This window comes from Phyllobates terribilis, unplaced genomic scaffold (genome assembly GCF_046119375.1).
Source record: "Phyllobates terribilis strain yellow unplaced genomic scaffold, ASM4611937v1 Scaffold_8__6_contigs__length_399053987, whole genome shotgun sequence".
Taxonomy (NCBI): Eukaryota; Metazoa; Chordata; class Amphibia; order Anura; family Dendrobatidae; genus Phyllobates; species Phyllobates terribilis.
Genome location: NW_027362768.1, coordinates 21,698,791 through 21,710,812, shown reverse-complemented (window position 1 = coordinate 21,710,812; position 12,022 = coordinate 21,698,791). Strand labels below are relative to the sequence as shown.

Here is a 12,022-nt window from a genome sequence, read left to right as displayed (position 1 = left end):
AGGCCCCAATCGCTAGCCAGTACTCCGGGAGGGTCTATCGTTGTCACCAGTAAAGACCCTGAACTACACCGTACCGTCTCCGAGTGGTTCCTGCTACCCCCATCATCCACGTCGGCTGCCCTGAGGCCATACCCCTCCCGTTGGGGGTTATACTATCAAGCTGCACAATCCTACCACCGGCCTCAGCGGTCTGCCCTGCAGCAGCAGCTCCTTAGCTGTACTCAACGGGTGGCGTAGTCGTCCAACATCTACCGCTAATACAGCGCCACTTAGTCTGACTCCCTGGGCACGGACCGGATCACCGCCACGAGACTACAACCCTCAAGAGATCCGGCTCCGAGTAAGCTCCCACGTGCGCAACGCAGCGCGACACAGGCCCAGGGGCGCGTCAGGTACACCTTCTATAGCAGGGGTCTCAAACTCGGCTGGGTATATGGGCCGCACACTGAAACAATATTAATTTGGGGGGCCGCATTCTTTGCAGGACAAAGTGACATTTTTGGTGATACCATTTTTTATTTTATACACCTTTTGAACATTTTTGCTGTTTTATTTTTTATAGCTTGGGTCTTTATGGATGTGGCGATAATAAAACATGCACTTTTTTTGTTTACTTTAGTTTAGATATAAAGCAGCATTTTTAGTGGCAAAATATTTTTTCATGCTTTATTTTGAAGTTTTTCTGCCAGAATCTTGTAGTAATGTGCCCCACCCTGGTCTGCATCTTATAATGTCCCCCATCTTTGTCCCCATCTTGTCGTAATATTCCATACTGGGCCCCATATTGTCGTAATCTCACATACCGGTCCCCATTTTGTAGATATGACCTCATCTTGTAGTAATGCCCCATCCTGGTCCCCATCTTGTTGTAATGTCCCCATTTTCTAGGAATGTCCCTATCCTGGTCCCCCTCTTGTAGTAATGTCCCCAGCCTAGTCCCCATGTTTTAGGACTGTCCCCAGCCTGGTCCCCATCTTTTAGGACTGTCCCCAGCCTGGTCACCATCTTTTAGGACTGTGCCCAGCCTGGTCCCCATCTTGGAGGACTGTCCCTTGTGCCGTTCTACACATACAAGAGAAAAAAAAAAAGATTCTTCTCACCTGTCCTCCGTTCCCTCGGCGTCCTTTCTGCAGCTGTGGCCCGCAGGCACCATAGACCCCGATCGCGGCCCGGTCCAGGAGCTGCTGACAGCTGCGCTTCAGTTCAGTGTATTGCCGCGCAGAGACCGGCTCTCTGCACAGCAATACCAGTGCCAGCTCCTGGACCGGGCCGCGATCAGGGTCTATGGTGCCTGCGGGCCGCATGTTTGACACCCCTGTTCCATAGCATCTTATTCTTCATGTGAATTACCAACTTTCATAACAGGTGACTTTAATATCCACATTAACTCGACATTCCTCAGCCCACTAATTCTTCTACACAAGAACACAGAAATTACTTAATCTGGACTACGTTTTTTGGTTATAACTAGTGATAAGCGAGCACTAAAATGTTCGGATGCTTGTTGCTTGGGTTGAGCAAATCGTAATGCTCGGGTGCACAATGCTCGGGTCGAGCAAATTGGAATGCTCAAGTGCTCGACCCGAGCAACGAGCCCAATGTAAGTCTATGGGAAACTCAAGCATTTTTACAGCGGCTCCCCCCTGCGGTCTGCAGGGGGCCTAAAAATTGCCCAAATCGATGGGAACAGTGCTCATATGACATGGGAACAGCATGGGGAAGTCCCCTGGAAGCATCTCTGTCTTCCAGGTCACTGCTTTGAACAATTTTGTAAGAGTAATACAAAAACAAAACCAAAAAGGATTATCCTGGAAAAAATGTTAAGGAACTTTCTTTCCTGGGTAATGACTTGCATATAAAGCAAAATAAATAACCCCCCCAAAAAATGCTCCTCCACACCTTGGGCTATGTTCACATGTAGTGTTTTTGATGCATTTTTGCACTTTTGTATTGATTTCAACCGTGACAAATGTATTCACCAGGAAAAGTCATTTTAACATTTTACAACCTTATCTGGCCATGTGGTGTGTGACACATGCATACAGTGCTGAAAAGACATGGGAACAGCATGGGGAAGACCCCTGGAAGCATCTCTGACTCCCAGGTCATTGCCTAAAACCAGGGTCATCAGACGTGATCCTATATTACTACAGTAATAATACAGACATTTCTAGCAACGTGACAAATATTAAACTCCATTTAAAATGGGCAAGGCTCGTGGCAAGGGACGGAGAAATGAACTTAATGGTGATGGTGCATGCAGAGGCCGAGATCGTAGGCAAGATGAAACTGTGCCTGCTGAGGGAGCACAACAAGCACCCACATTATGTCGACCATGTCGACCTAGCTTCCTGTCCCACTTTCTAGGGGGCCGCGGAACACCACTCTTGAAGCCAGAGCAGTGTGAAAAGGTTGTTGGTTGGATAGCAGATAAGGCTTCCAGTCAGTTTGCCACCACCACCTCCCTGTGTTCCACACAGTCCAGTCTCAGTAGCCGTGAGTCTGGACCGCATTACTATTATTAGTATAGCGCTATTTATTCCATGGCGCTTTACATGTAAACAAGGGGTATACACAGAAAAAACAATTACAATAATCTTGAAGAAAAACATGAAGGCGACAGGTACAGGAGGAGAGAGGACCCTGCCAGCGAGGGCTCACAGTGTATAATGAATGGGTGAGTAACAGGATACAGTAGGTGAGGGTAGAGCTGGTCGTGCAGCGATATGGTGGAGCGAGGGTTACTGCAGATTGTACACTTGTCGGAAGAGGTAGGTCTTCAGGTTCCTTTTGAAGGTTTCAACAGTAGGCAAGTGTCTGATATGTTGGGGTAGAGAGTTCCAGAGTAGGGGGGATGCACGGGAGAAATCTTGTATGCAATTGTGGGAAGAGGAGATAAGAGTGGAGTAAAGAAAGAGATCATGTGAGGATTGGAGGTTGCGTGCAGGTAAGTACCGGGAGACTAGGTCACAGATATATGGAGAAGACAGGTTCTGAATAGCTTTTCATGCCAAGGTTAGAGTTTTGAACTGGAGTCTCTGGGCAATGGGGAGCCAGTGAAGGGATTGACAGAGGGGAGAGGCCGGGGAATAGCAGAGGGACAGTTGGATTAGTTGGGCAGCAGAGTTTAGGATAGATTGAAGGTGTGCGAGACTCTTAGAAAAGAGGCCAATGAGCAGGAGGTTACAGTGATAGAGACGGGAGATGATGAGGGCATGCACTAGTGTTTTTGCAGATTCTTGTTTGAGGAATGTGCGGATGCGGGAGATTTTTTTTTTACTTGGAATCGGCATATTCCTCATCCTGATCCTCCTTTCTCCCACCATGCTGAGTGCCCAGAGACATCGGTCCGCTTCAAGCGGGGCAACAGAAGATCACATGTAGTGATGCCCAAATTTGTCAGCGACCAAGTGTTAATAGTTTGGAACAACATACACCTGGCAGACTTTAAATGGAGTGTCAGTCGCCTAATAGTATGGTATTTGTCAGTGACCAAGTGTGAATAGTTTGGGACAACATACACCTGGCCGACTTTAAATGGAATGTAATATCTGACACGTTCCCAAAAATTTCAGGATCATTACAGCAGTATGGGATCACGTCTGATGACCACGGTGTCAGTCAGTCGCCTAATAGTATGGTACTTGTCAGCGATCAAGTGTCAATAGGTTCAACAAAACACAGCTGGCTGACTTTAAATGGAGTGTAATATTTGGCACGCTCCACAAAATGTCTGTCTTATTACCGCAGTAATATAGGATCATGTGTGATCATGGAAAGTTTCTCTGCTTCCATAATACAGTAATGCGAATATAATCAAAAACATCTGGCTGTATTCTGCTAACAAGCAAATGGAGCAGTAAAATGGTGTACACTGTATTGCTTTTTAAGCAAATAATCAGGATTAAGAGCAAAAAAAAAAAATAGCCAGATAAATAGGGCTATGGATATCTGTAACAGCAGCAGCAGACACAACGTGCTAAGGACCCTATTGTGCTGTATACACTGTATATCTTGTCTCTGGAACCTATACCTAACTAATAAACTGCCAATTCTGTCCCTCACTCAGCAGGACCTCTCCCTACTCTGCCTGTTTCCGGGGTAGACTGCGACGAGCATAGGGTCACCAGGTCTTATATAGACCTGATGACGCTATGCGGCAAGCCAATCACTGTAATGCCATAACCAACATGGCTATGGCATTACCGTGAATGACAAGCAATCCTTGCATGTTAATTGACTGTCTAAAGAGCGCCAAATATGCAGGGCAGGGACCCGAGCTCCCGCCTGAGCATCCCGGAAATACTCGAGGAGCGCCGAGCATGTCGAGCAGTAAGATGCTCGGGCGAGTACCGAGTAGTGATGAGCACGCTCACTCATTACTAGTAATAACTTTATTAACTGCTCTCTGAAAGCAACCTACTTTCAAACTTACCTAAAAAATTTTGCTCTTCAGAACACAACTGCTTTTTGCACATAACAAAATCTGCTATCCATTAGCAATCAGCAATATTTAGACTTTACAATAATCTTGTCAAAATCCTCCGTCTCCCATCCTGATCTGCCTGCCAAGCACTGCAAAATAAATCTCTCAAAAGTGTCCTGGACAAAGGAAGAGCACCTCGATTCTGAACCATCACACACAGTTGGCACACGCCTCAAACTCTATTTTTCCCCTCCATTACAGGTTCATGCTCAATGCCTACAACTCTGCCCTTCACCATGACAGACTAACCTTTTTCACCTTCCTTATCTCCATACTATCTAATAATACAAAATGACTCTTTCTACTCATAAAGGCACCCATATACATAAGACGGCTGTCAGCTGAACGGTGCTTCAGCCGAATGTTTGTCCGTCAACCTTCTCAGCTTACTCTCCCATACACAGGAGCACTAGTTCAGCCGAGCACTCCTGTGGTCTCTATGAGAAAGCTGACACAACGGCTGGCGCTTATCTCCAATGAAACAATGCGATCACTAGTCCTAAATCGGTCATGCCCGAATTATATCTCTCCCATCAATCAGTCGGCCGACTCCCCCATAAACATTAAACTGTTTGCCAAACCTTTCGATATCGGCGGGTTCAGCCAATATTAGTATAATCAAAGTTTCTCAGCAGGTGCATATTAACTAATAATTAGAGCTCCATGGCTAGCACCTAATGACATTTACTGTAGGCAAATCGCTAATGATACATATACCGCGAAGGAAAAAATGCGATCAAAGCTACACAGCAGGTAGTTGATCATAAAATATAGCTTTTATTAAATATATGATTTAAAAAGAATACATCACATAATATGGCAGAACAGTGCACAACGTACATAACAAAAATATCTTAAAATACCATCATGCTCAATGGACAAAGAAGTCCACACGTGAGGCGCCCACCAAAAATATATATAGTATAGACACTAGTGGTCCTGATCAACAGATCTCTAATGTATATGTCCAAGTAGTGTAACATTGGTGGTCAGCTAGTGCTGCCCAACTGTATAGCAAGATACCCATGTCAGTGACCGTATAATGTAAAAGTAAAGTCTACCTGGACAGAGGGCTGACAACGAGAGTGCTCACATGTGGACCACGCGTCCACCCCGACGCGCGTTTCGGCGTTACCTTCTTCAGGGGGCGTGGTTGCAAACCGGGGGTGTGTCCTTAAGAAGCTATCGCTGGCCAATAGGAAGGTGTGGGCGGACATCTAATGACGCGCCCGGCGTCTCCGCTGCCTCGGCAACCCGCGATGCCGGCGTCATGCGAAGGACCTCCCATGAGTCACGCGGGCCCACGTGACCCGCAGGTCCTAGCATAGAGACGCCGGACAGCGCGAGCCAACCTCAGCAACCGAGAACGCCTGCACGTACCTGTCCAAATGCCGCACCTTCAGTAAGACATTAATAAGCCCAACTAGAGATCCATCTGAAAACTGCCCCCAGTTATTCCAGGGATAACAAATAAGGATGTATGTGGTAAAGTGTCCAATTGTAGGATTATAGCTACCCACATTCATCCAATGGTAGAGCATAATATAGGAATCTCCCATCGAAGAGGAATACATATATGCCTCGCAATATATATCCATATAGGGACAATTTTACGCATACCATGGACCTCACCATATGTGTCAAATCGCTCACGACATTGGCACATCATCACTGCATAGAATGCTTATCAAATATACATGATCATAATGGACAAAATGACATAATATTTTAGTACAAGATATATGATCACGGTAATGTTATGTCAAATAAATTACAATAACAATGTTGTCCAACAGACAGGAACAATAACCACACATATAGTGGACCCAACCACACACATCACAATATATAATCACATAAAAGGTGGGAATGATACAGAATGCAATAATTCATTTAGACAAAGTACACAATGTGAGAAAAGAGGTATATCGGCCTTGGCGATTGCTGTATGACGATGTCATGAATCCTTCTTCTTCTCCACAAGCACTCATCCATAATGGAACGAATACGGACACAACCCACCAAAAAGAAAGTTCACAGACCAAAAATGATGGGTAGAACTGTAAATAATATGTAATAAAAATAAAATTAATAAAAACATAAAAATACAAATGATATGTACTAGGTAGAGGGAATATCAAAGAAACGGAGCGAAACTGAGACTCTCATTCAGTCCATACGGGTGTACAGTGCCCAATTTCCAGATCCATCTGGATTCTAGCTGGGCTAGACGTTGGCTAAGTCTACCTCCACGAATACCAATCCTCAAGGCGTCAATCCCCCTCACCCTCAGTAGTGAACTATCACAATTGTGGCAGAGTTTGAAATGTCGTGGTATCGTCCTGAGTGTGGAGGGATCCATACAGTCGACTGCCGCCGAAATCCCCAACACATGCTCCCTAACTCTTACTTTAAGTTGCCGTGTGGTTAAGCCAACATAGATTAATCCACATGGACATGTGGCATAGTAAATAATAAACCGTGAGGTACATGTAATACGACTTCTAATGACATAGGTCATTGTACCCGCGGCATTAGAAAAGGTATTAGTACACTCGATATTCGGACAGGCGACACAACGGCCGCATGGAAAACTTCCACACTCAGGACTAGAGGCACCAAAAATTGTAGCGGTCCCAGATTGAAACTGATAGTGGCTATGTACCAGACAGTCACGAAGATTTTTAGAGCGGCGCACAGCAATAGATGGACGATCTGGAAGAATTTTAGACAAAACAGGATCGACCAAAAGGATGGGCCAGGCTTTAGTCAAACATGCCCTCATACGACCAAATTGGCCATGATAGTCAGTTATAAATCTTGGTTTATCTACTGATTTAGAAATTTTTTTCTTATAGAGCAAATCGTGTCTGTTAGAATATTTGGCACGATGATATGCCCTTTTTACCATGCGTTTACTGTAACCCCTCTCATAAAATCTCTTTTTCAAATCTTCGGACTGTCTGGCAAAATCCCCATCATCCGAGCAGAGTCTACGTAACCGCAGAAACTGTCCAATGGGAACAGACTGTATCACCCAAGGAGGGTGGGAGGATGACGCATGAAGCAGCATATTCGTGGAGGTATTTTTACGGTAGATATTTGTTTTTATAAAATTGTCCTGATCTCTAATTAGAGCCACATCCAGAAAATTCACCACATCCCTGTCCCATGTATAGGTAATACGTATATTCCTGTCATTATCATTAAGGGACTGCATGAATATCTTCAAGCCTTCAGTGGAGCCCTGCCAGATCAGCAGAATATCATCTATGTAGCGCGTCCAGAAGGGGACGTGGTCCATAGATGTCCGCCGATCCGGCAGGGAGAGGTCCCTCTCCCACAGCCCCAGGAACAGATTGGCATAGGCCGGCGCAAACGCCGCACCCATAGCTGTACCCTGGAGCTGCAGGTAGAAGGACCCCTTAAATGTAAAAAAATTATGAGATAAAGAGAATTCCAGCAAATCCATCACCAATTGAATCATGGCATTTTTTAAGTTAGATGTTTGCAAGAAGAAGGCACAAGCTCTCAGGCCATCAGAATGTTTTATGCTGGTGTACAGTGATTCTACATCAGCTGTCACCAGCATCATATCTGATTCCAAATATAGCCCATCAACTCTCTTGAGAAGCTCACCTGTATCCAAGAGGAATGATGGGAGACATTCTACCAGAGGTTGAAGCTTACTGTCAATCCACCGATTGACATTCTCCAGGAAATTCCCGGTCCCGGAAATAATAGGACGCCCAGGTGGAGTAGACAGATCCTTGTGCACTTTAGGTAACAGATAAAATGTAGAGACTACAGGTTCGCTAACAAGTAGTGCCGAAGCCAGTTCCTCAGTAATGACCCCATTGGTCGTGGCTTGATTAATGATTTTAGACAATTGAAGGCAAAAAGAGGCCAAGGGATTAAACGTCAAACGTTTATAACAGGTCTTATTATTAAGTTGACTAAATGCCTCCCTTTCATACATGTCCTTAGGCCACAACACAATGTTGCCCCCTTTATTGGCTGGCTTCAGCACTACATCTGGAAGGTCCTGAAGGACCCGAAGGCGCTCACGCTCCTGTCTAGTAAGATTATCCCTCTGTACATAGCGCGGGATCTGCTCAAACTCCTTCGTGACCACCTGAACGAACAGATCTATATTGGCGTTTGTGGACAGTGGGGGAAAACGCTCTTCGTCTATTACATCCATCTCATCTCTCAGTGACTCATCTAGTATGACGTCCTCATCCATCATTACGAGGTCAGGATTGAATCTCAAGAGGACACGAGATACAAATTTCCATCCGTACAGACGTCGACCGTATAAACAGCCGCTTGTGGACAGTGGGGATAATAAGGTAATTAACCTTAGCGAATATGTACTTACTGATACTGACTTGGCTCTACTAAGCAGGGGTCTCTCCTTCTCACCTAAGAGTAGTTTTGATGTCTTTTCAGCTGTGAAGGACCTCCACTTGTTTGCGAGAACTCTGTTGTTTAAGAAGTATTATTTTAATGAGGCACAATTTGATCTTTTCCCAACAGAGGAGGAACAAATAGCTTTACGCACTTTGGAGGAACTCTCTAGTGAACACAATATGGAGGAAGGAGGTAAGATCCCGGCATCTATTAGGGCCAAGTCTAAGAAATTTCCCCCACTGTCCACAAACGCCAATATAGATCTGTTCGTTCAGGTGGTCACGAAGGAGTTTGAGCAGATCCCGCGCTATGTACAAAGGGATAATCTTACTAGACAGGAGCGTGAGCGCCTTCGGGTCCTTCAGGACCTTCCAGATGTAGTGCTGAAGCCAGCCGATAAAGGGGGCAACATTGTGTTGTGGCCTAAGGACATGTATGAAAGGGAGGCATTTAGTCAACTTAATAATAAGACCTGTTATAAACGTTTGACGTTTAATCCCTTGGCCTCTTTTTGCCTTCAATTGTCTAAAATCATTAATCAAGCCACGACCAATGGGGTCATTACTGAGGAACTGGCTTCGGCACTACTTGTTAGCGAACCTGTAGTCTCTACATTTTATCTGTTACCTAAAGTGCACAAGGATCTGTCTACTCCACCTGGGCGTCCTATTATTTCCGGGACCGGGAATTTCCTGGAGAATGTCAATCGGTGGATTGACAGTAAGCTTCAACCTCTGGTAGAATGTCTCCCATCATTCCTCTTGGATACAGGTGAGCTTCTCAAGAGAGTTGATGGGCTATATTTGGAATCAGATATGATGCTGGTGACAGCTGATGTAGAATCACTGTACACCAGCATAAAACATTCTGATGGCCTGAGAGCTTGTGCCTTCTTCTTGCAAACATCTAACTTAAAAAATGCCATGATTCAATTGGTGATGGATTTGCTGGAATTCTCTTTATCTCATAATTTTTTTACATTTAAGGGGTCCTTCTACCTGCAGCTCCAGGGTACAGCTATGGGTGCGGCGTTTGCGCCGGCCTATGCCAATCTGTTCCTGGGGCTGTGGGAGAGGGACCTCTCCCTGCCGGATCGGCGGACATCTATGGACCACGTCCCCTTCTGGACGCGCTACATAGATGATATTCTGCTGATCTGGCAGGGCTCCACTGAAGGCTTGAAGATATTCATGCAGTCCCTTAATGATAATGACAGGAATATACGTATTACCTATACATGGGACAGGGATGTGGTGAATTTTCTGGATGTGGCTCTAATTAGAGATCAGGACAATTTTATAAAAACAAATATCTACCGTAAAAATACCTCCACGAATATGCTGCTTCATGCGTCATCCTCCCACCCTCCTTGGGTGATACAGTCTGTTCCCATTGGACAGTTTCTGCGGTTACGTAGACTCTGCTCGGATGATGGGGATTTTGCCAGACAGTCCGAAGATTTGAAAAAGAGATTTTATGAGAGGGGTTACAGTAAACGCATGGTAAAAAGGGCATATCATCGTGCCAAATATTCTAACAGACACGATTTGCTCTATAAGAAAAAAATTTCTAAATCAGTAGATAAACCAAGATTTATAACTGACTATCATGGCCAATTTGGTCGTATGAGGGCATGTTTGACTAAAGCCTGGCCCATCCTTTTGGTCGATCCTGTTTTGTCTAAAATTCTTCCAGATCGTCCATCTATTGCTGTGCGCCGCTCTAAAAATCTTCGTGACTGTCTGGTACATAGCCACTATCAGTTTCAATCTGGGACCGCTACAATTTTTGGTGCCTCTAGTCCTGAGTGTGGAAGTTTTCCATGCGGCCGTTGTGTCGCCTGTCCGAATATCGAGTGTACTAATACCTTTTCTAATGCCGCGGGTACAATGACCTATGTCATTAGAAGTCGTATTACATGTACCTCACGGTTTATTATTTACTATGCCACATGTCCATGTGGATTAATCTATGTTGGCTTAACCACACGGCAACTTAAAGTAAGAGTTAGGGAGCATGTGTTGGGGATTTCGGCGGCAGTCGACTGTATGGATCCCTCCACACTCAGGACGATACCACGACATTTCAAACTCTGCCACAATTGTGATAGTTCACTACTGAGGGTGAGGGGGATTGACGCCTTGAGGATTGGTATTCGTGGAGGTAGACTTAGCCAACGTCTAGCCCAGCTAGAATCCAGATGGATCTGGAAATTGGGCACTGTACACCCGTATGGACTGAATGAGAGTCTCAGTTTCGCTCCGTTTCTTTGATATTCCCTCTACCTAGTACATATCATTTGTATTTTTATGTTTTTATTAATTTTATTTTTATTACATATTATTTACAGTTCTATCCATCATTTTTGGTCTGTGAACTTTCTTTTTGGTGGGTTGTGTCCGTATTCGTTCCATTATGGATGAGTGCTTGTGGAGGAGAAGAAGGATTCATGACATCGTCATACAGCAATCGCCAAGGCCGATATACCTCTTTTCTCACATTGTGTACTTTGTCTAAATGAATTATTGCATTCTGTATCATTCCCACCTTTTATGTGATTATATATTGTGATGTGTGTGGTTGGGTCCACTATATGTGTGGTTATTGTTCCTGTCTGTTGGACAACATTGTTATTGTAATTTATTTGACATAACATTACCGTGATCATATATCTTGTACTAAAATATTATGTCATTTTGTCCATTATGATCATGTATATTTGATAAGCATTCTATGCAGTGATGATGTGCCAATGTCGTGAGCGATTTGACACATATGGTGAGGTCCATGGTATGCGTAAAATTGTCCCTATATGGATATATATTGCCAGGCATATATGTATTCCTCTTCGATGGGAGATTCCTATATTATGCTCTACCATTGGATGAATGTGGGTAGCTATAATCCTACAATTGGACACTTTACCACATACATCCTTATTTTTTATCCCTGGAATAACTGTGGGCAGTTTTCAGATGGATCTCTAGTTGGGCTTATTAATGTCTTACTGAAGGTGCGGCATTTGGACAGGTACGTGCAGGCGTTCTCGGTTGCTGAGGTTGGCTCGCGCTGTCCGGCGTTTCTATGCTAGGACCTGCGGGTCACGTGGGCCCGCGTGACTCA

At 44.7% G+C, this 12,022-nt stretch overlaps 1 protein-coding gene across 2 annotated transcripts in view; it reads right to left on the bottom strand.

Moving 5' to 3' along the window:
• The window catches only part of CRB1 (crumbs cell polarity complex component 1), a 156,542-nt gene that overhangs the window by 27,144 nt on the left and 117,376 nt on the right, over positions 1-12,022 (bottom strand). The gene's annotated exons all lie outside the window — the stretch shown is intronic.